Genomic DNA, 25,002 nt, shown 5'->3' with positions numbered 1-25,002 from the left:
CAAAAAACAGATAATAAGATGTTGTCCATCTGAGGAAGTCCTAGATGTGGATTCCTACAACTAGAAATTTAACATGGAAGATTAAACTAAGTTACGGTTTTTCCACTTCTAGCTGTGTGGCTTAGAGCAAATGACTTAACGCTTCTCAGGACTCTGAAGTCTGTCTTATCTGCTAAACAATAAAGGTAATAATGGAACGAAATTCATAAGTTTATGTGAGAGTTAAAGGAGATAATCCACATGAAGTGATTTGCGTAGCACCCGGCACATAGTAGATGCTTAATAAATTATTATTATTATTACTGTTATTGTTGTTACTATAATCATCATCACCAAAGATAAAATACCATATCAAATGTGCTTTTAGCATTTATGCCTTTCAACCCACTGATGTGGTCTCTGGTGGATATAAAGGTGGAAAACATATTTAGTTCCCTCCAAAAATTTATACTCTAGTTGCAGAAATAAGAGTACTATTCTTGAAAAGAATATGATAATAAAAATTTTAAGAAGTAGTTCAATAAAGATAAAAATGATGGCAAAATGGCACAAGATTTACGGCCCATGGATTTCATTGATAATGGTTGCTGTGGGCATTCAGAGGTGAGAGACAGATGGCTTTCTAGCCAGGGGTGATCATGAAGGACTTTGGGAAAACATAGTGGGAATTAAACTGGATATTGAGGGAGGCACAGGATTTATTTAAAGCCAAGAGAAAAGGGGCAGATATTTCACGCCGGTGAAATCTAACAGGGAAAAGTGTGGAACTGAGAAGACCCAAGTGTGTTTATGGAAACAGTATTTATAAGAGAGCTAAGATTTCAGTCAAAGTAAAGGAGATTTTTCTGATGAGTTGTTTGCTAAAGTTCTATTGGCAAAATATAGTATAAAAACTAGAAAGCGAAGGGAATAGATATAACTATAAGACATAAACTTGAATTAAAATTTTCCATGCTAAAGACAAAAAGTTTGGAAAATTTCAGGAAAGAGTGATTCTATTAGAGACCTCCTTATTAGAGACGCCTTTATTTATTTTTCTAACAGCATAAACATTATGCTTGGGTTTTCAAGACAGCCTTTGAAAGTAGGAAAAGTCTGTGCTTGCAAATAAAAATTTTTTAAGATCTTTGGCATCACTACAAGTTTCAGGTCTTTATTTTGGAACTCAAAAGCCAAGACTTTGACCATTTGCTTTTCGTGCTCTTTCTGCTTCCTTGAGCTGCTGCTGTTTGCTGCTGACAAAATAGGAGAACATGAAAGTAAAAATGTGTTTTTAAAAATTGAGATGCAGTTGACATATAACATTAATTTCAGGTGTACAATATAAAGATTTGATATTTGTTTATATTGTGAAATGATCACCACAGTAAGTCTACTTAACGTCCATCACCACATGTAGGGACAAAATTTTTTTTTCTTGTGATGAGAACCTATAAGATTTATTCTCTTAGCAGCTTTCAAATATACTGTAAAGTATTGTTGACCATAGTCACCATACTGTACATTACATCCCCGTGACTTCCTCATTTTATACCTGGAAGTTTATACCTTTTGACCCTGTCACCCCTCTCACCCATCCCCCCACGCACAGATGAAAAATCTTGGTTAATATCTCATATATTATTTTTCTGCTACAAATGCTACCTACTAATGAAGGTCAGATCGACTGAAATACAAGAACGATAACAGAAAAGATAAAATAACTGGTGATATTTAATGCAGGCAATAAATTTCCATATTTTGAACCTGTAAAATTAGGTGTACATATTTTAATGATTAGAAGTTTTGTGCAAAAGGATCACATGTTTGAAGACTATCACTTTATTTTCCATTTCTATCATTTTTATTGAAGTATAGCTGACACACAATATTATATTAATTTCAGGTAAACAACATAGTGATTCTACATTTATATCTATTACAAATTGATCATAACGATAAGTCTAGTAATTATCTGTCACCATACAAAGTTATTACAATATTATTGACTATATTCCCTATGCTGTACCTTACATCCTCGTGACTTATTTATTTTATAACTGGAAGTTTGTACTTTTTAATCCCTTCACCTGTTTCACCCAACTTCCCACACCCCGCCCCTCTGGCAGCCACCAGTTTGCTCTCTGTATCTGAGTCTGTTTCTGTTTTGTTTTGTTTTTTAGACTCCACATGTAAGTGAAATTGTATGGTATTTGTCTTTCTCTGTCTGACTTACTTCGCTTGGCATAATACCCTCTAGGTTCATCCATGTCTCAAATGGCAAGATATCTTTCTTTTTTATGGCTGAGTAATATTCCATTGTTTTTATATATACCACATCTTCTTTATCCACTTTTAAGCACTTAGGTTGCTTCCATATCTTGGCTACTGTAAATAGTCCTGCAGTGAACATAAGAGTGCATTTATCTTTTCAAATTAGTCTTTTTGTTCTCTTTGGATAAATACCCGGAAGTGGAATTGCTGGGTCATATGGCAGGTTTTTAAAAATTTTTTGAGGAATCTCCATACTGTTTTCCATAGAGGCTACACCAATTTACATTCCCACCAGCAGTGCAGGAGGATTCCCTTTTATCCACATCCTCGTCAACACTTGTTATTTGTTGTTATTTGTCTTTTTGATAATAGCCATTCTGACAGGTGTAAAGTGGTATCTCATTATGGTTTTGATTTGCATTTCCCTGATGATTAGTGATGTTGAGCATCTTTTCATGTGTCTTTTGGCCATCTTCATGTCTTTGGAAAAATGTCTATTCATATCCTCTGCCTATTTTGTAATCAGATTGTTTACTGTTTTTTATACTGAGTTGTGTGAGTTCTTTGTATATTTTGGATATTAACCCTTTACCGAATACATCATTTGCCAGTATCTTCTCCCATTCAGAAGGTTGCCTTTTCATTTTATTGATGGTTCCCTTCATGGTGCAAAAGCTTTTTGGTTTGATGTAGTCCCATTTTTTAATTTTTGCTTTTGTTTCCTTTGCCTGAGGAGACAGATCCAAACAAAATATTTCCAAGACTGATATCAGAGAGCATACTGCCAGTGTTTTCTTCTAGGAGTTTTATGGTTTCAGGTCTCAACATCAAGGCTTTAATCCATTTTTAGTTTATTTTTGTATGTGATATAAGAAAGTGGTCCAGTTTCATTCTTCTGCATGTAGCTTTTCAGTTTTCCCACCACCATTTATTGAAGAGACTGTCTTTTCCCCCCTGTGTATTCTTGGCTCCTTTGTCATACATCAATTAACCATATATTCATGGGTTTTCTGGGCTCCCTACTCTGTTGTTTCCATTGATCTATGTTTCTGTTTTTGTGCCAGTATCATACAGTTTTAATTACTATACTTTTGTAGTATAGTTTGAAATCAGAGACCATGATACCTCGAGCTTTTTTCTTCTTTCTTAAAATTTCTTTGGCTATTCAGGGTCTGTTGTTCAGTACAAAATTTTGAATTATTTGTTCCAATTCTGTGAAAAATGCCATTGGTATTTTGATAGGTATTTCATTGAGTCTTTAGATTGCTTGGGGACATCTTAACAATATTAATGCTTCTAATTCACTAGTACAATATATCTTTCCATTTGTTTGTGTTGTTTTCACTTTCTTTTATCAGTGTTTTACAGTTCCCATAGTATAGCTCTTTCACCTTCTTGGCTCAGTTTATTCCTAGGTATTTTTTTCTTTTTTATGAAATAGTACACGGGATTGTTTTCTTAATTTCTCTTTCTGATAGTTTTGTTATTAGTGTATAGAATTGCAACAGATTTATGTATATTTATTTTGGTCCTGCCACTTTACTAATTTATTTATTAGTTCTAATAGATTTTTGGTGGAGTCTTTGGGTGTTTTCTGTATATAGTATCATGTCATCTGCAAATAGTTGCAGTTTTACTTCTTCCTTTTCAATCTGAATGCCTGTTATCTCTTTTCTTTTCTGATTGCTGTGGTTAGGACTTCCAATACAATGTTTAATAAAAGTGGCAATAGTGGGCATCCTAATCTAGTTCCTGATCGTAGAGGAAATGCTTTCAACCTTTCACCATTGAGTATGACGCTAGCTGTAGGATTGTTGTATATGGGTTTTATTATGTTGAGATATGTTCCTTCTGTGCCTAATTTGTTAAGAGTTTTTTTTTTTTAAATCATGAATGGGTGTTGAATTTTGTCAAATGCTTTTTCTGCATCTATTGATACAATCATATGATTTTTATTTTTCATTTTGTTAATGTGGTGTATCACATTGACTGATTTGCAGATATTGAATCATCCTTGCATCCCTGGAATGAATATCACTTGATCATGGTGAATAATCCTTTTAATATATTGTTGAATTTGGCATGCTAGTATTTTGTTGAGGATTTTTGCATCTGTGTTCCTCAGAGATTTCCACCTGTAACTTTTTCTTTTTTGTAGCTTCCTGGATTTGGATGACTGTTTTCTTCACCAGGTTAGGAAAGTTTTCAGCTATTATCTTCAAATAGGTAGGTCTTCTGTCATTGTTTCTTTTTCTCTTCTCCTTCTGGGACCCCTATCATGTGAATGTTAGCACACTTGATGTTGTCCTAGGGGGCCCTTAAACTATCCTCATTTTTTTGAATTCTTTTTTTGCTGTTCCAGTTGGTTAATTTCCATTACCCTGTCTTCTAGATGGCTGATCTGTTCTTCTGCATCCTCAAATCTGCTGCTGATTCCCTGTAGTATGTTTTTCATTTCGGCTATTGTATTCTTCAGCTCTGATTGGTTTTTTATATTTTCTGTCTCTTTGCTGAAGTTCTCACTGAGTTCATCCATTCTTCTACAAAGTTCAACGAGTATCTTTATGAATATTTCTTTGGACTCTTTACCTGGTAAATTTTGTATCTCCATTTCGTTTAGTTCCTTTTCTGAGGTTTTGTCTTGTTCTTTTGTTGGGAAGGTATTACTTTGTCTTCTCATTTTGCCTAACTCTTTGTGTTTGTTTCTATGTATTAGGCATGTGAGGTATATATCTCCCAGTCTTTAAAGAGTAGCCTTACGTAGAAGGTGTCTTGCGGTACCCAGTGGCACAATCCCCCCTGGTCACCAGAGCCAGGTGCTCCAGGTGTATCTCCCGTGTGGACTGCGTGTGCCCTTTTGCTGTGGTTGGGCTGTGATTGCTGCAGGCGTGCTGGTGGGCAGGGCTGGCCAGCTGGCTGAGAGGTCTGCACACAACTGCTGTGGGCATGCTGATGTGTGGGGCTGGCCCCCCGTGTGAGTGGCCCTGAGGCCTTGCGGTGGCTGTTGTGAACATGCTGTGGCTGTGGGCTGGCTCCCTGGAGCAGGAACTGCTTTAGAGGGGCCACTGATGCTGACACAGGCCACTTGCCAGGCGGGGAGGGGGGTGCTGGGAGCTGCTTTGGAAGGGCCAGCTGGGATGGGCCTGGTAGCGGGGCTGGTCCTCAGGAGAACACCAGGGTGGGTGCATGAGTTTAGCCGAGGTGATAGCAAGTGACAGAAGTGGCACCTGCCAGTGCCAGGCCAGGTAGGTAGAAACAGAGCATAACAAAATGGCACGTGCCAGCGCTTCTGTCCCTGAAGGAAGTTTTACCAGATCCCTGTCCCTCCAGCACAGGCCCTAATATTAGTCAACAAATCTCCTTCTCATATAACCCAGGCACTTTCCAAGTTGCTTCATCTGTGCTGAGGCGCAGTGAGAGTGAGTCTGTGCACGAGCCCTTCACGAGCGGAGTCCCGGTTTCCCACAGCTCTCTGGCTCTCCCAGATGTAAGTCCCACCGGCTTTCAACGTCTGATGTTATGGGGCTCATCTTCCCTGTGCAGGTCCCCTGAGTTGGGGAGCCCAGTGTGAGGCACAGACCCCTTGCTCCTCAGGGGGCATCCGTGGTTGTGATGTCCCTCCTGCCTGTGGGCCACTACACCCGGGGTGTGGGCTGTGACAAGACTGCATCTCTTCCCTTTCTTCCCATCTCCATGTGGGCTTTTCTTTATATCCTTACTTGTAGAACATCTGTCCTGCTCGTCTTCAGGCTGTTCTCAGAGAGAGTTGTTGTGTGTGTGGTTGTAGGTTGGTGTGTCCCTGCGGGGAGGTGAGCTCAGGTGTGACCCTGGGGACAGGTGAACTCAGGTGTGTCCCTGGGGGGAGGGGAGCTCAGCATCCTCCTGCTCTGCCACCTTCATCCAGCAGGCGTGAAGACTGTCCCTTTAAAGGGATGACAAATTATTAACCTTTGACTGGCCTTTTAATTAGAAGTGTATGAGGTAAATAAATGGATAAAGGGCATTTCTTGTGCAAGAAGCCACGCAGTGGAGAAAAAGCACATAGGTTTAAGGGGCTTATAAGCAGTGTGTAATGGCTGGACAGTACAGTTCATATGGGAGGTGTGGGGGGTAGAGAGAGAGAGCACGCGAGAGCCAGCGAAGGGCGAGATGAGAGCGGTTTGCAGGGTCAGAGCTCTGAAGAGACATGCATCATGGTAGAGGCGGTGGGGAGTTACTGAAGAACCGGCTCGCATTTGGTAGACAGTGTTTTTGGCGAGAATCACCTCAGAGAGAAGGGTGTTTCCATCATTCAGAAGAGAACTGTGGTAATCCAAGCAAGAGGTGGGAATGGAAACCATAACCAAGGCAGTCACGGTGGAAAACTGAAGACAGCTTCATGAGACATTTAAAGTAGAACGGATGAGACTTGATTCGTACTGGTCTCGGGGGCAGGAGAGGAATGAGTCTTGGATGACCTCCAGGGTTCCGGCTAAGGTGACTGGAGAGCATCATTTACCAAGCAAATACTTATATGTTAAATGTGTCAAACTTTTTGCCAGGCTCTCCGACGGGTTGTAGGCACACAAAGGTAACTGAGAATTTAGCGGAAGAGGTAGACAAGTGAACGTACGAATATATTACAGCTGGTAAGTGATGCCTTTCATCCTCATAAAGAATCCAGGAGAAAAAGAAAGCAGAGATGAATTATAAGGAGGAAAAGTGGCATTCAGTTATATACACAGAAAAGATCAGGAGAGCTCTGGACCCACGAGTGGGAACTGGAAGTTATACGGAGAGGCAGTCAGGGCGAGAGGGACAAGAATCAGCCTTGGTATCAGAAAGACCTGGGCTTGGATTGCTGCCTGGCTCCATCAGTTGTTAGGTTTATGACTTCAGGTAAGGAACAGGTTCGTCATCTGAAAAATGGGATTCAGACCACCCACTTTTCACAGTTACTGAACATGGGTGATGATAATGTATTACATCTTTAGTGCAATAACTGACAAAGAGGGTGAGGGTACATGGGGGCTCTGAAGTGTGGTGCCATTGCACAGTTCCTGTCTGGAGTTCAGGTGGAGATCTCAGACGGGGGGTAGATGATTGGTGACGCTGCAGTGGGTGAGAGACTGCTCCACAGAAGTCTAGCAAGCGAGAAGGGCCATGATGATTTCTGAACATCGTCCTGTTTTCTGAACGGGTGCTCATTTCAAAAACTTCAGATTATTCAGTTCAGTTTTTCTGAACAATTTCCTTGCCTTTGGAAAGATAGGGAATTACTGAAAACTAGTATCTTTTAAAATTAAGTCTCCATGTTTTTTTTTCTTAGAATGTGCATCAGAGTGCACGTATCAATAACTGTTGCATATTGCATAGAACTTTCTAACTTGTCTGTGTTTAGGATGATGACTGTGACCATCCTTACAATACAATTTGAATGATGACAATATCTCTTTTGAGATTTATTAAGAAAATCAGTCATTACTCAGTCACAAAAGAGTCTCCTCAATTTCAGAGGCTAATTTTAAGCATGTGACTGAAAGAAGTTGCAATTTTGGTCTTTAATCAGCAAAATCTCATTTGATTTATGGGAAGAACAGTTATTTCAGAGTCAGAAAGTTCTTAGTTTTAGTCCTGGCTTGGTTTCTTGGTTCCTTGAGTGAACTTGGACAAGTTTTTAATCTCTCTGAAGCTTAGTTTTCTCAAGGTTAAAATGTAGTTAATAATAACTTCTTTGCACATTTATTGTGAGACTTAAATGAGATAAGAAATGCAAAATGACTATCACAGTGCCTGGCACCTAGTAGCTTCCAAGTTTTTTTTTTTTCTGGAAACAGAACCTCAGTATCTTTTTTTCTTTTTCCTCTTCTCAAAGAATAAGCATTGATGACACGTTTTACCAAAGCTTTAAGCTAATAGTAACATTCATTTGTGGCAACTCTAGAAACAAACTGCCACACTGAGACATAAAAATTGAGCTAGCACGTACAGTCTAATTTTAGGATTAGTTACTTGGGATGTAACTTGTGTATAAATCACCAAAGGGCTGGGGTGTTATCAGACAGCCCATGCTTACAGCATGAAAGCAGACTATATTTACCTTAACTGTCTTTTATTATTCTTCTCACTAGCAAAGGCCTGTGAGAAAGAACTCAGTTACCATTGCTGCCAGAAAAACACATCTAAGTGTCTAATAATATAGCTAAATACATTATTAATTAGAAGCAGCAAGATGAGCTGTAGTCCTGTCAAGAAGTTAAATTATCCAGTAGGTTTTCCCACCTCTTTCTATATACCATTCCTTTTACAGGATAAGTTTCAAACTAAGTATGAACTAAGTATGTTTATTAGATCTGGCAGATTCCATTCTTGTATTGAAAAGTTTCCTTTCCTTATTAAGAATGGAAGCTCTCTAATGAAGGGTGTTTATCATTATAAGCACTGCTTATTTACTCTCATAGCACTTCTGCATGCGGCTTATTTCTTCATTTCCCCCTCCTCCCTTCTAGCGATTGTCATCTGAGCCCACTGCTCTTTGCGTTTACAATACTGCTTCTTCTGTTTCCCCTATGTATTTCACTTTATTTTTCTCTTGTATCCCATCTACAGATTTCCTCCATTTTGATTCTCACATGCTGTTATTCTCTAAAATCCCATGCTCTGTCTTAATAACTAGCTTTTTAGGCTCACGGTGACCTGCCAGGTATAGCGGTCTGGGAGTCTGAATCCATCAAGTCACTTACTTCACCCCGTACCTGTGCAGGGCAGTTCCTATTACCACCTGCTACTGGATTTCTGTTCGCATGCTAGAACCTCACCACTCAACCACCGGCCCATGTGCTCTTTGGGTCTCACTACTCTCCTTCTCACATATCGGGGATAAAAATTCATCCTGGTAGGATTGTTTTGAGGCTCAAGTAAAATAGTGGATAACAGTATTTTTCCTGAACTCTGAAGACCTCATTGATTTTTTTTTAAACATCCTTATTGGAGTATAATTGCTTTACAATGGTGTGTTAGTTTCTGCTTTATAACAAAGTGAATCAGTTATACATATACATATGTTCCCATATCTCTTCCCTCTTGCGTCTCCCTCCCTCCCACCCTCCCTATCCCACCCTTCTAGGTGGTCACAAAGCACCAAGCTGATCTCCCTGTGCCATGCAGCTGCTTCCCACTAGCTATCTATTTTACGTTCGGTAGTGTATATATGTCCATGCCACTCTCTCACTTTGTCACAGCTTACCCTTCCCTCTCCCTATATCCTCAAGTCCATTCTCTAGTAGGTCTGTGTCTTTATTCCCATCTTACCCCTAGGTTCTTCGTGACCTTTTTTTTTTTCCCTTAGATTCCCTATATATGTGTTAGCATACGGTATTTGTTTTTCTCTTTCTGACTTACTTCACTCTTCACTCTGTATGACAGACTCTAGGTCCATCCACCTCACTACAAATAACTCAATTTTGTTTCTTTTTATGGCTGAGTAATATTCCATTGTATATATGTGCCACATCTTCTTTATCCATTCATCTGAAGATGGACGCTTAGGTTGCTTCTGTCTCTGGGCTATTGTAAATAGAGCTGCAATGAACATTTTGGTACATGACTCTTTTTGAATTATGGTTTTCTCAGGGTATATGCCCAGTAGTGGGATTGCTGGGTCATATGGTAGTTCTATTTGTAGTTTCTTAAGGAACCTCCATACTGTTCTCCATAGTGGCTGTACCAGTTCACATTCCCACCAGCAGTGCAAGAGTATTCCCTTTTCTCCACACCCTCTCCAGCATTTATTGATTCTAGATTTTTTGATGATGGCCATTCTGACCAGTGTGAGATGGCATCTCATAGTAGTTTTTATTTGCATTTCTCTAATGATTAATGATGTTGAGCATTCCTTCATGTGTCTGTTGGCAGTCTGTATATCTTCTTTGGAGAAATGTCTGTTTAGGTCTTCTGCCCATTTTTGGATTGGGTTGTTTTTTTTTTAGTTATTGAGCTGCATGTGCTGCTTGTAAGTTTTGCAGATTAATCCTTGGTCAGTTGCTTCATTTGCAAATATTTTCTCCCATTATGAGAGTTGTCTTTTGATCTTGTTTATGGTTTTCTTTGCTGTGCAAAAGCTTTGAAGTTTCATTAGGTCCCATTTGTATATTTTCTTTTTATTTCCATTTCTCTAGGAGGTGGGTCAGAAAGGATCTTGCTGTGATTTATGTCACAGAGTGTTCTGCCTATGTTTTCCTCTAAGAGTTTGATAGTTTCTGGCCTTACATTTAGGTCTTTAATCCATTTGGAGATTATTTTTGTGTATAGTGTTAGGGAGTGATCTAATCTCATACTTTTACATGTACCTGCCCAGTTTTCCCAGCACTTATTGAAGAGGCTGTCTTTTCTCCACTGTATATTCTTGCCTCCTTTATCAAAGATAAGGTGACCATATGTGTATGGGTTTATCTCTGGGCTTTCTATCCTGTTCCATTGATCTATCTTTCTGTTTTTGTGCCAGTACCATACTGTCTTAATTACTGTAGCTTTGTAGTATAGTCTGAAGTCAGGGAGCCTGATTCCTCCAGCTCCATTTTTCATTCTCAAGATTGCTTTGGCTATTCGGGGTCTTTTGTGTTTCCATACAAATTGTGAAATTTTTTGTTCTAGTTCTGTGAAAAATGCCAGTGGTAGTTTGATAGGGATTGCATTGAATCTGTAGATTGTTTTGGGTAGTAGGGTCATTTTCACAATGTTTATTCTTCCAATCCAAGAACATGGTATATCTCTCCATCTATTTGTATCATCTTTAATTTCTTTCATCAGTGTCTTATACTTTTCTGCATACAGGTCTTTTGTCTCCTTAGATAGGTTTATTTCTAGATATTTTATTCTTTTTGTTGCTGTGGTAAATGGGAGTGTTTTCTTGATTTCACTTTCAGATTTTTCATCATTAGTGTATAGGAATGCCAGAGATTTCTGTGCATTAATTTTGTATCCTGCTACTTTACCAAATTCATTGATGCAAAAATCCTCAACAAAATACTAGCAAACAGAATCCAACAGCACATTAAAAGGATCATACACCATGATCAAGTGGGGTTTATTCCACGAATGCAAGGATTCTTCAGTATACGCAAATCAATCAACGTGGTACACCATATTAACAAATTGCAGGAGAAAAACCATATGATCATCTCAATAGATGCAGAGAAAGCTTTTGACAAAATCCAGCACCCATTTATATAAAAACCCTGCTGAAAGTAGGCATAGAGGGAACTTTCCTCAACATAATAAAGGCCATATATGACAAACCCACAGCCAACATCGTCCTCAGTGGTGAAAAACTGAAACTATTTCCACCAAGATCAGGAACAAGACAAGGTTGCCCACTCTCACCACTCTTATTCAACATAGTTTTGGAAGTTTTAGCCACAGCAATCAGAGAAGAAAAAGAAATAAAAGGAATCCAAATCAGAGAAGAAGTAAAGCTGTCACTGTTTGCAGATGACATGATAATATATGTAGAGCATCCCAAAGATGCTACCAGAAAACTACTAAGACTTTATTGATTTTTGAAAATGAGTTATTCTTTCTAAGGCATTCTACCGGTAAAGTGTTAAAATTTGAAAACGCCACTGGTCAAATCCTTTCTATAAACACATTTCTTTATACTTAGATAAAGGATCTAAGCCCTAAGTGACTGGTTCCTAATTTTAAGCAAAACTGACCGTGACAGTGGTAGATGCCAGATGTTGGGTGGTGTCTTCAGAAAGTGACAAATGATGCTGCATGTATGGCTGATAGATTTTTTACAAATGACCTCAGATGACAAAGATGCTGCTTGTGAAAAAAACTAAAATACCCTCATGATTTCCTACATTATTTTCTCTAAATTTTTGGCCATTGATTCTAGATTCTTTCAGCACTTTTTTTCTTTGGCTTTTAGTGTTTCTAATGACATTTTCATTCTCTGCCCACACCTTTCCTCCAGGCTCTCAATCTGAAGATTTAGCCGTTAGTACTGACTGGCCATGGCCATGGTGCTGAGCCTGGACCTCCTGCTCATTTGTCATCCAGGACAGCGGTGACAGTGTGGGATGCTGCATGGTAAGTACCATAACCTCCAACCTCTCGACAGGCTTGGTTCCTCTCCTGTCTCCCCCTGCATCATTTTCATAAACATAAGCTGACTACTCAATATGTGTGTTTCAGTTCCTGGAGTCAACAGTGTATTTGCTAACTAAAGAGAAGAGGTTTCATCTTATTATTGGAACTTGGGCATCATTACCTCAATCAGTTGTCTGGTAATACTTTCTAGCAGAAACCTAAGCATCAGCAATGATTTAAACCAGTCTGTATGAGCTTATTAGCAGCAGTAACTAGCAGTAGCTGTAATAGTGACCATTTCCATATTAAAACCGTCTGTGTAGGTAATAGCACTTTACATTTGAATATGTATTTTACTATGTTAGGTTATTGTGCATTTACTTGCCATTTAGCTTGTTTGTGGGAGGCTGTACTTATCGTGGTTAAGGTATGAGAGTCAGAAAAATCTTGGTTCTAGCCGAGAGGCACTGAAAAAGTTATTTAACTTCGCAAAGCCTTGGAGTCCCAGCCTCGGTTAGGGCTGTCGGGAGCGGGGACCATATGAACTTTGCAGAGAAGCTCCCCTGACGGCTGTCTCCAGCTATCCCCATCCTGCCTCTGCTGCTCTCTATCGTATTGGTTTCTTTTCCTTTCTTTGTAGCACTTGTCGTAATCTGATGTGATATTCTTTATTTGGTTACTGTTTTGTCACACAAGACAGTGCAAGCTCCATGTGGGCAGCCATGTCTTCTGCTAGGTTTGTTGGTGCATCTCAGGTTCTCACCTGAGAACCAGGATGGCATTCAGAAGGAGCTCTGAGACTATTTGTTGAATGAATGAATAATGTATTCAAACACTTAGCACAATATCCACAGAGGAAAACGCAATAAACCATCATTATTGTTACTGCAAATATCACGATGAGCTTACAACAAGAATTTGAATCATTAGTATGTTATTTTTTTCTCTAAGGTTTTGTTTGTTTGTTTGTTTGTTTTACATCTTTATTGGAGTATAATTGCTTTACAATGGTGTGTTAGTTTCTGCTTTATAACAAAGTGAATCAGTTATACATATACATATGTTCCCATATCTCTTCCCTCTTGCGTCTCCCTCCCTCCCACACTCCCTATCCCACCCCTCCAGGCGGTCACAAAGCACTGAGCTGATCTCCCTGTGCTATGCGGCTGCTTCCCACTAGCTATCTATTTTACGTTTGGTAGTGTATATATGTCCATGCCTCTGTCTCGCTTTGTCACAGCTTACCCTTCCCCCTCCGCATATCCTCAAGTCCATTCTCTAGTAGGTCTGTGTCTTTATTCCTGTCTTGCCCCTAGGTTCTTCATGACATTTTTTTTTCTTCAATTCCATATATATGTGTTAGCATACGGTATTTGTCTTTCTCTTTCTGACTTACTTCACTCTGTATGACAGACTCTAGGTCTATCCACCTCATTACAAATAGCTCAATTTCGTTTCTTTTTATGGCTGAGTAATATTCCATTGTATATATGTGCCACATCTTTTTTATCCATTCATCTGATGATGGACACTTAGATTGTTTCCATCTCCAGGCTATTGTAAATAGAGCTGCAATGAACATTTTGGTACATGACTCTTTTTGAATAATGGTTTTCTCAGGATATATGCCCAGTAGTGGGATTGCTGGGTCATATGGTAGTTCTATTTGTAGTTTTTTAAGGAACCTCCATACTGTTCTCCATAGTGGCTGTACCAATTCACATTCCCACCAGCAGTAAAGAGTGTTCCCTTTTATGCACACCCTCTCCAGCAATTATTGTTTCTAGATTTTTTGATGATGGTCATTCTGACTGGTATGAGATGATATCTCATTGTAGTTTGGATTTGCATTTCTCTAATGATTAATGATGTTGAGCATTCTTTCATGTCTTTGTTGGCAGTCTGTATATCTTCTTTGGAGAAATGTCTATTTAGGTCCTCTGCCCATTTTTGGACTGGGTTGTTTGTTTTTTGTTATTGAGCTGCATGAGCTGCTTATAAATTTTGAAGATTAATCCTTTGTCAGTTGCTTCATCTGCAAATATTTTCTCCCATTCTGAGGGTTGTCTTTTCGTCTTGTTTATGGTTTCCTTTGCTGTGCAAAAGCTTTGAAGTTTCATTAGGTCCCATTTGTTTATTTTTGTTTTTATTTCCATTTCTCTAGGAGGTGGGTCAAAAAGGATCTTGCTGTGATTTATGTCACAGAGTGTTCTGCCTATGTTTTCCTCTAAGAGTTTGATAGTTTCTGTCCTTATATTTAGGTCTTTAATGCATTTTGAGCTTATTTTTGTGTATGGTGTTAGGGAGTGTTCTAATCTTATACTTTTACAGGCACCTGTACAGTTTTCCCAGCACCACTTATTGAAGAGGCTGTCCTTTCTCCACTGTACATTCCTGCCTCCTTTATCAAAGGTAAGGTGACCATATGAGCATCGGTTTATCTCTGGGCTTTCTATCCTGTTCCATTAATCTATATTTCTGTTTTTGTGCCGGTAGCATACTGTCTTGATTAATGTAGCTTTGTAGTATAGTCTGAAGTCAGGGAGCCTGATTCCTCCAGCTCCGTTTTTCATTCTCAAGATTGCTTTGGCTATTCGGGGTCTTTTATGTTTCCATACAAATTGTGAAATTTTTTGTTCTAGTTCTGTGAAAAATGCCAGTGGTAGTTTGATAGGGATTGCATTGAATCTGTAGATTGCTTTGGGTAGTAGGGTCATTTTCACAATGTTGATTCTTCCAATCCAAGAACATGGTATACCTCTCCATCTATTTGTATCATCTTTAATTTCTTTCATCAGTGTCTTATACTTTTCTGCATACAGGTCTTTTGTCTCCTTAGGTAGGTTTATTTCTAGATATTTTATTCTTTTTGTTGCAATGGTAAATGGGAGTGTTTTCTTGATTTCACTTTCAGATTTTTCATCATTAGTGTATAGGAATGCCAGAGATTTCTGTGCATTAATTTTGTATCCTGCTACTTTACCAAATTCATTGATTAGCTCTAGTAGTTTTCTGGTAGCATCTTTAGGATTCTCTATGTATAGTATCACGTCATCTGTAAACAGTGACAGCTTTACTTCTTCTTTTCTGATTTGGATTCCTTTTAGTTACTTTTCTTCTCTGATTGCTGTGGCTAAAACTTCCAAAACTATGTTGAATAAAAGTGGTGAGAGTGGGCAACCTTGTCTTGTTCCTGATCTTAGTGGAAATGCTTTCTGTTTTTCACCATTGAGGACGATGTTGGCTGTGGGTTTGTCATATATGGCCTTTATTATGTTGAGGAAAGTTCCCTCTATGCCTACTTTCTGCAGGGTTTTTATCATAAATGGGTGTTGGATTTTCTCAAAAGCTTTCTCTGTATCTATTGAGATGATCATATGGTTTTTCTCCTGCAATTTGTTAATATGGTTTACCACACTGTTTGATTTGCGTATATTGTAGAATCTTTGCATACTGGAATAAACCCCACTTGATCATGGTTTATGGTCCTTTTAATGTGCTGTTGGATTCTGTTTGCTAGTATTTTGTTGAGGATTTTTGCATCTATGTTCATCAGTGATATTGGTCTGTAGTTTTCTTTCTTTGTGACATCCTTGTCTGGTTTTGGTAGCAAGGTGATGGTGGCCTCCTAGAATGAGTTTGGGAGTGTTCCTCCCTCTGCTATATTTTGGAAGAGTTTGAGAAGGATAGGTGTTAGCTCTTCTCTAAATGTTTGATAGAATTCACCTGTGAAGCCATCTCGTCCTGGGGTTTTATTTGTTGGAAGATTTTTAATCACAGTTTCAATTTCAGTGCTTGTGATTGGTCTTTTCATATTTTCTATTTCTTCCTGATTCAGTCTTGGCAGGTTGTGCATTTCTAAGAATTTGTCCATTTCTTCCAGGTTGTCCATTTTATTGGCATAGAGCTGCTTGTAGTAATCTCTGATGATCTTTTGTATTTCTGCAGTGTCAGTTGTTACTTCTTTTTCATTTCTAATTCTATTGATTTGAGTCTTCTCCCTTTTTTACTTGGTGAGTCTGGCTAGTGGTTTATCAATTTTGTTTATCTTCTCAAAGAACCAGCTTTTAGTTTTATTGATCTTTGCTATCGTTTCCTTCATTTCTTTTTCATTTATTTCTGATCTGATTTTTATGATTTGTTTCCTTCTGCTAACTTTGGGTTTTCTTTTTTCTTCTTTCTCTAATTGCTTTAGGTGCAAGGTTAGGTTGCTTATTTGAGATGTTTCCTGTTTCTTAAGGTAGGATTGGATTGCTATAAACTTTCTTCTTAGAACTGCTTTTGCTGCATCTCATAGGTTTCGGGTCGTCATGTCTCCATTGTCATTTGTTTCCAGGTATTTTTTTTATTTCCTCTTTCATATCTTCAGTGATCACTTCGTTATTAAGTAGTGTATTGTTTAGCCTCCATGTGTTTGTATTTTTTACAGATCTTTTCCTGTAAGTGATATCTAGTCTCATAGTGTTGTTGTTGGAAAAGATACTTGATACAATTTCAATTTTCTTAAATTCACCAAGGCTTGATTTGTGACCCACAATATGATCTATTCTGGAGAATGTTCCATGAGCACTTGAGAAAAATGTGTATTCTCTTGTTTTTGGATAGAATGTCCTATATATAGCAATTAAGTCCATCTTGTTTAATGTATCATTTAAAGCTTGTGTTTCCTTATTTATTTTCATTTTGGATGATCTATCCATTGGTGAAAGTGGGGTGTTAAAGTCCCCTACTATGAATGTGTTACTGTCGATTTCCCCTTTTATGGCTGTTAATATTTGCCTTATGTATTGAGGTGCTCCTATGTTGGGTGCATAAATATTTACAATTTTTATATCTTCTTCTTGGATTGATCCCTTGATCATTATGTAGTGTCCTTCTTTGTCTCTTCTAATAGTCTTTATTTTAAAGTCTATTTTGTCTGATATGAGAATTGCTACTCCAGCTTTCTTTTGGTTTCCTTTGCATGGAATATCTTTTTCCATCCCCTTACTTTCAGTCTGTATGTGTCTCTATGTCTGAAGTTGGTCTGTTGTAGACAGCATATATATGGGTCTTATTTTTGTATCCATTCAGCCAATCTGTGTCTTTTGGTGGGAGCATTTAGTCCATTTACATTTAAGGTAATTATCGATATTTATGTTCCTATTCCCATTTTCTTAATTGTTTTGAGTTCGTTATTGTAGGTCTTTTCCTTCTCTTGTGTTTCTTGCCTAGAGAAGTACCTTTAGCATTTGTTGTAAAGCTGGTTTGATGGTGCTGAACTCTCTCAGCTTTTGCTTGTCTGTAAAGGTTTTAATTTCTCCATCAAATCTGAATGAGATGCTTGCTGGGTAGAGTAATCTTGGTTGCAGGTTTTTCTCCTTCATCACTTTAAATATGTCCTGCCACTCCCTTCTGGCTTGCAGAGTTTCTGCTGAAAGATCAGCTGTTAACCTTATGGGGATTCCCTTGTATGTTATTTGTTGTTTTTCCCTTGATGCTTTTAATATGTTTTCTTTGTATTTAAGTTTTGACAGTTTGATTAATATGTGTCTTGGCGTATTTCTCCTTGGATTTATCCTGTATGGGACTCTCTGTGCTTCCTGGACTTGATTAACTATTTCCTTTCCCATATTAGGGAAGTTTTTAACTATAATCTCTTCAAATATTTTCTCAGTCCCTTTCTTTTTCTCTTCCTCTTCTGGAAGAAGTTTAATGTTTTCCCAGAGGTCAGTTCTTTTCATTCTTTTTTCTTTATTCTGCTCTGCATTAGTTATTTCCACTATTTTATCTTCCAGGTCACTTATCCATTTTTCTGCCTCAGTTATTCTGCTATTGATCCCATCTAGAGTATTTTTAATTTCATTTATTGTGTTGTTCATCGTTGTTTGTTTCATCTTTAGTTCTTCTAGGTCCTTGTTAAACGTTTCTTGCATTTTGTCTTTTCTATTTCCCAGATTTTGGATCATCTTTACTATCATTATTCTGAATTCTTTTTCAGGTAGACTGCCTATTTCCTCTTCATTTGTTAGGTGTGGTGGGTTTTTATCTTGCTCCTTCACCTGCTGTGTGTTTTTCTGTCTTCTCATTTTGCTTATGTTACTGTGTTTGGGGTCTCTTCTTTGCAGGCTGTAGGTTCGTAGTTCCCGTTGTCTTGGTGTCTGTCCCCAGTGGCTAAGGTTGGTTCAGTGGATTTTGTAGGCTTTCTGGTGGAGGGGACTAGTGCCTGTGTTCTGGTGGATGAGGCTGGATCTTGTCTTTCTGGTGTGCAGGTCCACGTCTGGTGGTGTGCTTTGGGGTGTCTGTGGACTTACTATGATTTTAGGCAGCCTCTCTGCTAATGGGTGGGGTTGTGTTCCTGTCTTGCTAGTTGTTTGGCATAGGATGTCCAGCACTGTAGCTTGCTGGTCGTTGTGTGAAGCTGGGTGCTGGTGTTGAGATGGAGATCTCTGGGAAATTTTCGCCGTTTGATATTATGTGGAGCTGGGAGGTCTCTTGTGGACCAGTGTCCTGAAGTTGGCTGTCCCACCTCAGAGGCACAGCACTGACTCCTGGCTGTAGCACCGAGAGCCTTTCACACAGCTCAGAATAAAAGGGAGAAAAAGTAGAAAGAAAGAATTAGTAGAAGTAGAAAGAAAGAAAGAAGGAAATAAAGAAAGAAAGGAGGGAGGAAGGAAGGAAGGAGGGAAGGAAGGAACAGAAGAAAGAAAGAAGATAAAGTAAAATAAAAAAATAAAGTAAGATAAAATATAAGAAGTTACTAAAATAAAAAATAATTATTAAGAAAAAAATTAAAAAACAAAACAACGGACGGATAGAACCCTAGGACAAATGGTGGAAGCAAAGCTATACAGACAAAATCTCACACAGAAGTATACACATACACACTCAGAAAAAGAGGAAAAGGGGAAAAAATCATAAATCTTGCTCTCAAAGTCCACCTCCTCAATGTGGGATGATTCGTTGTCCATTCATGTATTCCACAGATGCAGGTACCTCAAATTGATTATGGAGCTTTAATCCTCTGCCTCTGAGGCTGCTGGGAGAGATTTCCCTTTCTCTTCTTTGTTCTCACAGCTCCCGATGCTCAGCTTTGGATTTGGCCCCGCCCCTGCGTGTAGGTCGCAGGAGGCCATCTTTTCTTCGCTCAGACAGGACGGTGTTAAGGGAGCAGCTGCTTCGGGGACTCTGGCTCAATCAGGCCGGGGGGAGGGAGGGCCACGGAGTGCGGGGCGAGCCTGCGGCTGCAGAGGCCAGCGTGACGTTGCACCAGCCTGAGGTGGTCTGTGCGTTCTCCCAGGGAAGTTGTCCCTGGATCCCGGGACCCTGGCAGCGGCGGGCTGCTCAGGCTCCCCGGGAGGGAGGTGCGGATAATGATCTGTGCTCGCACACAGGCTTCTTGGTGGCGGCAGCAGCAGTTTTAGCGTCTCATGCCCATCTCTGTGGTCCGTGCTTTTAGCCGCGGCTCGCGCCCGTCTCTGGAGCTCCTTTAAGCAGAGCTCTGAATCCCCTCTCCTCATGCACCAGGAAACAAAGAGGGAAGAAAAAGTCTCTTGCCTCTTCGGCAGCTCCAGACTTTTCCCCGGACTCCCTCTCGACTAGCCGTGCTGCACTAATCCCCTGCAGGCTGTGTTCATGCCGCCAACCCCAGTCCTCTCCCTGCGCTCCGACAGAAGCCCGAGCCTCAGCTCCCAGCCCCGCCCACCCCCGGCAGGTGAACAGACAAGCCTCTCGGGCTGGTGAGTGCTCGCCGGCACTGATCCTCTGTGCGGGAATCTCTCTGCTTTGCCCTCCGCACCCCTGTTGCTGTGCTCTCCTCCGCGGCTCTGAAGCTTTCCCCCTTCGCCACCCGCAGTCTCCGCCCGCGAAGGGGCTTCCTAGTGTCTGGAAACCTTTCCTCCTTCATAGCTCCCTCCCACTGGTGCAGGCCCGTCCCTATTCTTTTGTCTGTTTTTTCTTTTGCCCTACCCAGGTACGTGGGGAGGTTTTTGCCTTTTGGGAGGTCTGAGGTCTTCTGCCAGCGTTCAGTAGGTGTCCTATAGTTGTTCCACGTGTAGCTGTATTTCTGGTGTATCTGTGGGGAGGAAGGTGATCTCCGCATCTTACTCTTCCGCCATCTTCCCCTCGTCCCTCTGTAAGGTTTGATTGAGTGCTTTGGGTTTCTACCCTCTGTTTTGCAGTTTCCCTGTAAGACCTTCTGTGGTCAGTGACTCAGCCATGCTAACAGCTCCCAGATCTACATCTCTGCCTCTCTCTGGAGTCCCCAGCATGGAATGTAGACGCTCAGCCTCTCTGGCGTTCCCAGCACGGCGTGTAGACGCTCAGTCTCTCTGGAGTCCCCAGCATGGCGTGTAGACACTCGGCCTCTCTGGACTCCCCAGTACGGCGTGTAGACACTCAGCCTCTCTGGAGTCCCCAGCACGGCATGCAGACGCTCACACACAGCAGGCCTCCCACTCCTGCTCATCTTCCTGGGCTGCCTCTTTCCGCTCATGACATCTGTACCTGCCCTGATGCTCAAATTAGAAGCTTTGCATCAGCCTTGATCTCTCCCTTATTTCGCTTATCTGACCAATTCACAGTTTCTGCCTCAGAAAGGTCTCTCTTTTCCTCACTTGCCTAGCTCTGTCATTGCCTCTCATTTGGACTTTAATGGCACCTAATAATATGATTAAAGTTTATTGACCACAGTACAGACTTGATATGCATTTAAATATACAGCAGCCTATGAGGAAAATGTTACTAATGTTATTGTTATTATCATTTTACAGATGAAGAGAAAACAAGGTTCAGAGAAGTTAAGCAGTTTCTTAAATTCTCAAAGCTGCTGTTGGATTTGAACTTAGATCTGATTTCAGAGCCTCCACCATCTTTGAAATCTTCCTAATTGCTGCAAAATTTCCCTTCTTGAGCCCTTGTTTCAATCCACACTGCCTTCTCCTTTCCTCTGAATGATCTGTTAATTACTCTTCAAGAATCATCTTACACAGCATCTCTTCTCTTTCCAAGTTCTCCAGGGTAGAAGTAGATGCTTTTGCTGGGATTCCACAGCACTCTGTACACGCATCAACCTTGGCCATTATTATTTTGTATTTTAATTATCAGCCTACACATCCTTGAGAGAAGAAACCTCTAATTAATATTCATATTTACAATATCTCTACTCAGTAGGAGCTGGGTAGATTTTTATTAAAGGAATGCTTCTACAAATACTGTTCATTGGGGAATTTAATACTTGCTCTTTTATTTTTATAGGAATGCTATTCATTTTTTTCTACTAAAATGTAAACTTAGCAGTTGGGAGTAACTGCTTTTTAAAAAAAAATCATTCAACATCTGTTTATTCAGTGGGAAATAGTACTTCAAAATAGCCTGAACAGGCACAGTTTTTTTTTTCTGTATACTTTATTTTATTATTATTTTTATTGAGGTATAGTTGATTTACTATATTATATTAGTTTTCAGGTGTACAACATAGGGATTCAAAATTTTTATAGATTATACTCCATTTGAAGTTATCTTAAAATATTGGCAGTATTCTCTGTGCTGCTTAATATATCCTTATAGCTTATTATTTATATATAGTAGTTTGTACCTCTTAATACTTGCTTTTTAAACTAACCCCTCCTTCCCCTTTTGGTTTTCTATTATCAACATAGGGAGATTTTAATAAGAAATCCATTTCCACTTGTCCCCCAAGTTCCCACTCCTGTTTCGTATGTGGTTACCTCTATTTACTCTGATATCTTTGTTCCCTCAGCCTCTTTTTTTGTGCCACCCCATATGCCTGTATTCTATTTTCCCCAAGTTTTGCTTTCTGCTAAGCAACAGGTAATGTGTCAGCACTAGTGTTTCACTGCTCACTTAAAGCTTGAGTTCAGATGCTGTTTTTCATCTTTTATGACTATGATGGAAATTTCAGGTCCTAGATATGGGAAAGATATTTTGGGGCAGTAGGATCTTATGATTTTCTTCAAATCACACCCCATTATGTCTTTGAAGAAAGCTTCATACATATCTTTTCTGTAATCATCCTTCCAAAATTGGTAAAAAGTCCTTTGCAGTTGCCAAAACTGTGGTGTGACTGATAAGTTATAAACAGGAAAGTGCTCGTCTCTGCCAAGATGCCAAGATGCTTGAATCTGAATTGTACAAATCTCTGTCTCTTTTTGGAGAAGATAAGACTTTATTTTTATGAGGAAACAATGAAGGCTTATCTTGTACATCTCCAGAATTTGAAAATGTATATCTAAAAATGGGAAAAAAATCATTAATATATCCAGGTTCTGATATCAGAACTCTAACAATATGTTTTTAATTTATTAATCTGAAAATATAAGGATAAAACAAATATCATGTAAAAATGTGTTAATGTGAATATATCCTTGTAGCCATTTGATAAATACAATTTCTGAATCGTTTTAATAAAATGAAATATTTATTAATTTTTAAAAATCCTAAGAAAAACAAACAGGATTTAAGATAGTAAGTTAAAATAATCTGAAAACTAATTTAACTGTCAGTCCCATGAAACACATACTTCCACATAGAGTTCTTGAACAGATAGCACTTTAAGTTTAAATTCTCTGTTCCTAAGTAAAACAATTTAGAACTCCCTCAATTGGTGTTAAACCCAGAATAGTTCATTATCCACTTTCCCATGAAAACATCAATTTTTGGAAGAACTCCTCTTCAAAATGAGTCCAAGCTTGAAGGAAGTGATGAATACATTAGTAATGGATGTAAAAGCACACTGCATGTGGCTCATTCCATCAGCTAGCCCCAGTTCTTTATTTTATATGTGAAGAAACTGAGGCCTATTGGTACTAGAGGTACAGAGAGAGACATGAGGTGCGTGAATAGGCGCTAATCCAGTTGCTTGGTCCAAAGCTTTTTGTTTCTTGTCACCATGTGGCACCTTGCTTCCCCAGCATGAGGTGAACGTGCTCTGAGGGCTGGGCAGAGGGACTGTATTTGGAAGGTAAAATCAGTACATAAGCAAAACTGAAAATTCTAGACTTATCCTGTGTTGGAGTGCAAGGGGAAAAATAAGTAGCAAAGGATGTTTTTTATTCCATTTATTAGTTACATCAGTGTTTGGCTGACTTAGTATAATTTGCGTGAGAAGGGTTCAAGGTGTCCTGAAACCATGTATCTCGAGGCCATGGATGGATGACCTTTCTGACTTGCCCATGCATATACTCATTTGCTGATGGAGTGAGACGAGGAGACTATTTGAAACGCGTGGAAACATTTCTTTTCTGGCATATTGTGCCTAGGGATCATTATCAAGTTCAGATATCTAAGACTTAAACCTGTGTTCTTATACTGGTATTTTTAAAAGAAATAAATTCAGTGGATTAGATAAAATTGGACTACTGTGGTAACACCTTCTACAAGTAACTAGAGCCCCCATTAATCAGCTTTATACTTTTTAACAAAAAATGTTCTCTTGCACAGCTAATGCTCTTTCCCAGAAATGAACCCCTGAATACTGATTCTATATTATAATAATTCTTTGTTTAATGAGAATAATTCCAGTTAATATTTATCTTCATGTGATACAGCTTAGGTTTATAGGCATTTTAAAATAGTAATGCTATTTCAGTCAAACTTGAGACCTGAGAAACACTTTTCATACTAAAACTAAAAATCTTGATCAGAAATTTCCTACAGTTAATTCTTTGGAAAAATGATATTAAATATTTTAAGTATCTTATTCTTTATCAAAAGTAAAGAATATTTATCCATTACTAAGGAACATTTATCCTGTGCTATGTGCTCAACAAAGCAAGTGAAATAGACATGAGTTCTTTCCTCTGGAATATTCTGACAGATTCTAAGAAGCTTCTATGACAGGGAGGATAAAAACAGTCTTTTACCAGAAAAATTACTTTATCATGTCTTTGGAAAAAATCACGTATTTATAAAGTTTTTAGTTTATATTTGGAATTATTGATTATCAAGACCATCATGATGGATTCAAATTGTGAGGAGAAAAACCTCAAAATATAGGAACCAAATTTTCTACCCTATAGCAATATAAGTATGAAAATAAATGAGGAAATTCATACATTTAAATAGCTTAGACTCATTTGGAATTTTTCACATGTAGAAGATATATGCAATATAGAAGTTCAGTTATGAAAGTAATAGTAGGAAGATTTTATAGGTAAAATATCTCTCAAGAACACATCTTTTTATATGACTTATGATATAATACAATTGATTATACTTTGAGTACCAAATTTGTCTACTAATTAAAGTTATTACGAGCACTCTAAAGAGTACATTTACACTAGAGACAAAACTCATATAGCTACAGTTTTTAAAGAACTGATCTGTGCATTATGACAGAAAAATTTCATTAATAAGAAAACATCCATCTAGTTGGATTTCTACAGTAAAAACTTTATCGCACTGTTGTCATGAAGAAAGACCTTCCTTCTCCTTGCATATTAAGTGAGCTATGTAGGTATGCCATAAATTGTGTTGTTCATGTTATAAGAGTTCTGTAGTCCATCCTTTCAGGATCTGTTTCTCTTTGAGAACTAGAAATCAATTTATAGTTTGATTTCTTCTATTTCATTCCTACTCCATTTCTGATTTTTTTTTAATTTATGTATTTAATTTTTTTATTTTTGGCTGCATTGGGTCTTTGTTGCTGCACGCGGGCTTTCTCTAGTTGCGGCGAGTGGG

At 38.8% G+C, this 25,002-nt stretch overlaps 1 long non-coding RNA gene across 1 annotated transcript in view; it reads left to right on the top strand.

The window, feature by feature from the left end:
- LOC137220133 (uncharacterized) overlaps window positions 1-25,002 on the top strand; it is a 200,052-nt gene that overhangs the window by 114,198 nt on the left and 60,852 nt on the right. The window contains exons 10-11 of the long non-coding RNA XR_010941490.1: window positions 12,209-12,324; window positions 14,656-14,736. This is a non-coding gene — a long non-coding RNA (uncharacterized lncRNA). The remainder of the gene's footprint in view (window positions 1-12,208; window positions 12,325-14,655; window positions 14,737-25,002) is intronic.

Source organism: Pseudorca crassidens, chromosome 2 (genome assembly GCF_039906515.1).
Source record: "Pseudorca crassidens isolate mPseCra1 chromosome 2, mPseCra1.hap1, whole genome shotgun sequence".
In the NCBI taxonomy this organism is placed as follows: Eukaryota; Metazoa; Chordata; class Mammalia; order Artiodactyla; family Delphinidae; genus Pseudorca; species Pseudorca crassidens.
Note: the sequence above shows the minus strand (reverse complement) of the source record. Positions and strands in the feature narration are given on the sequence as shown.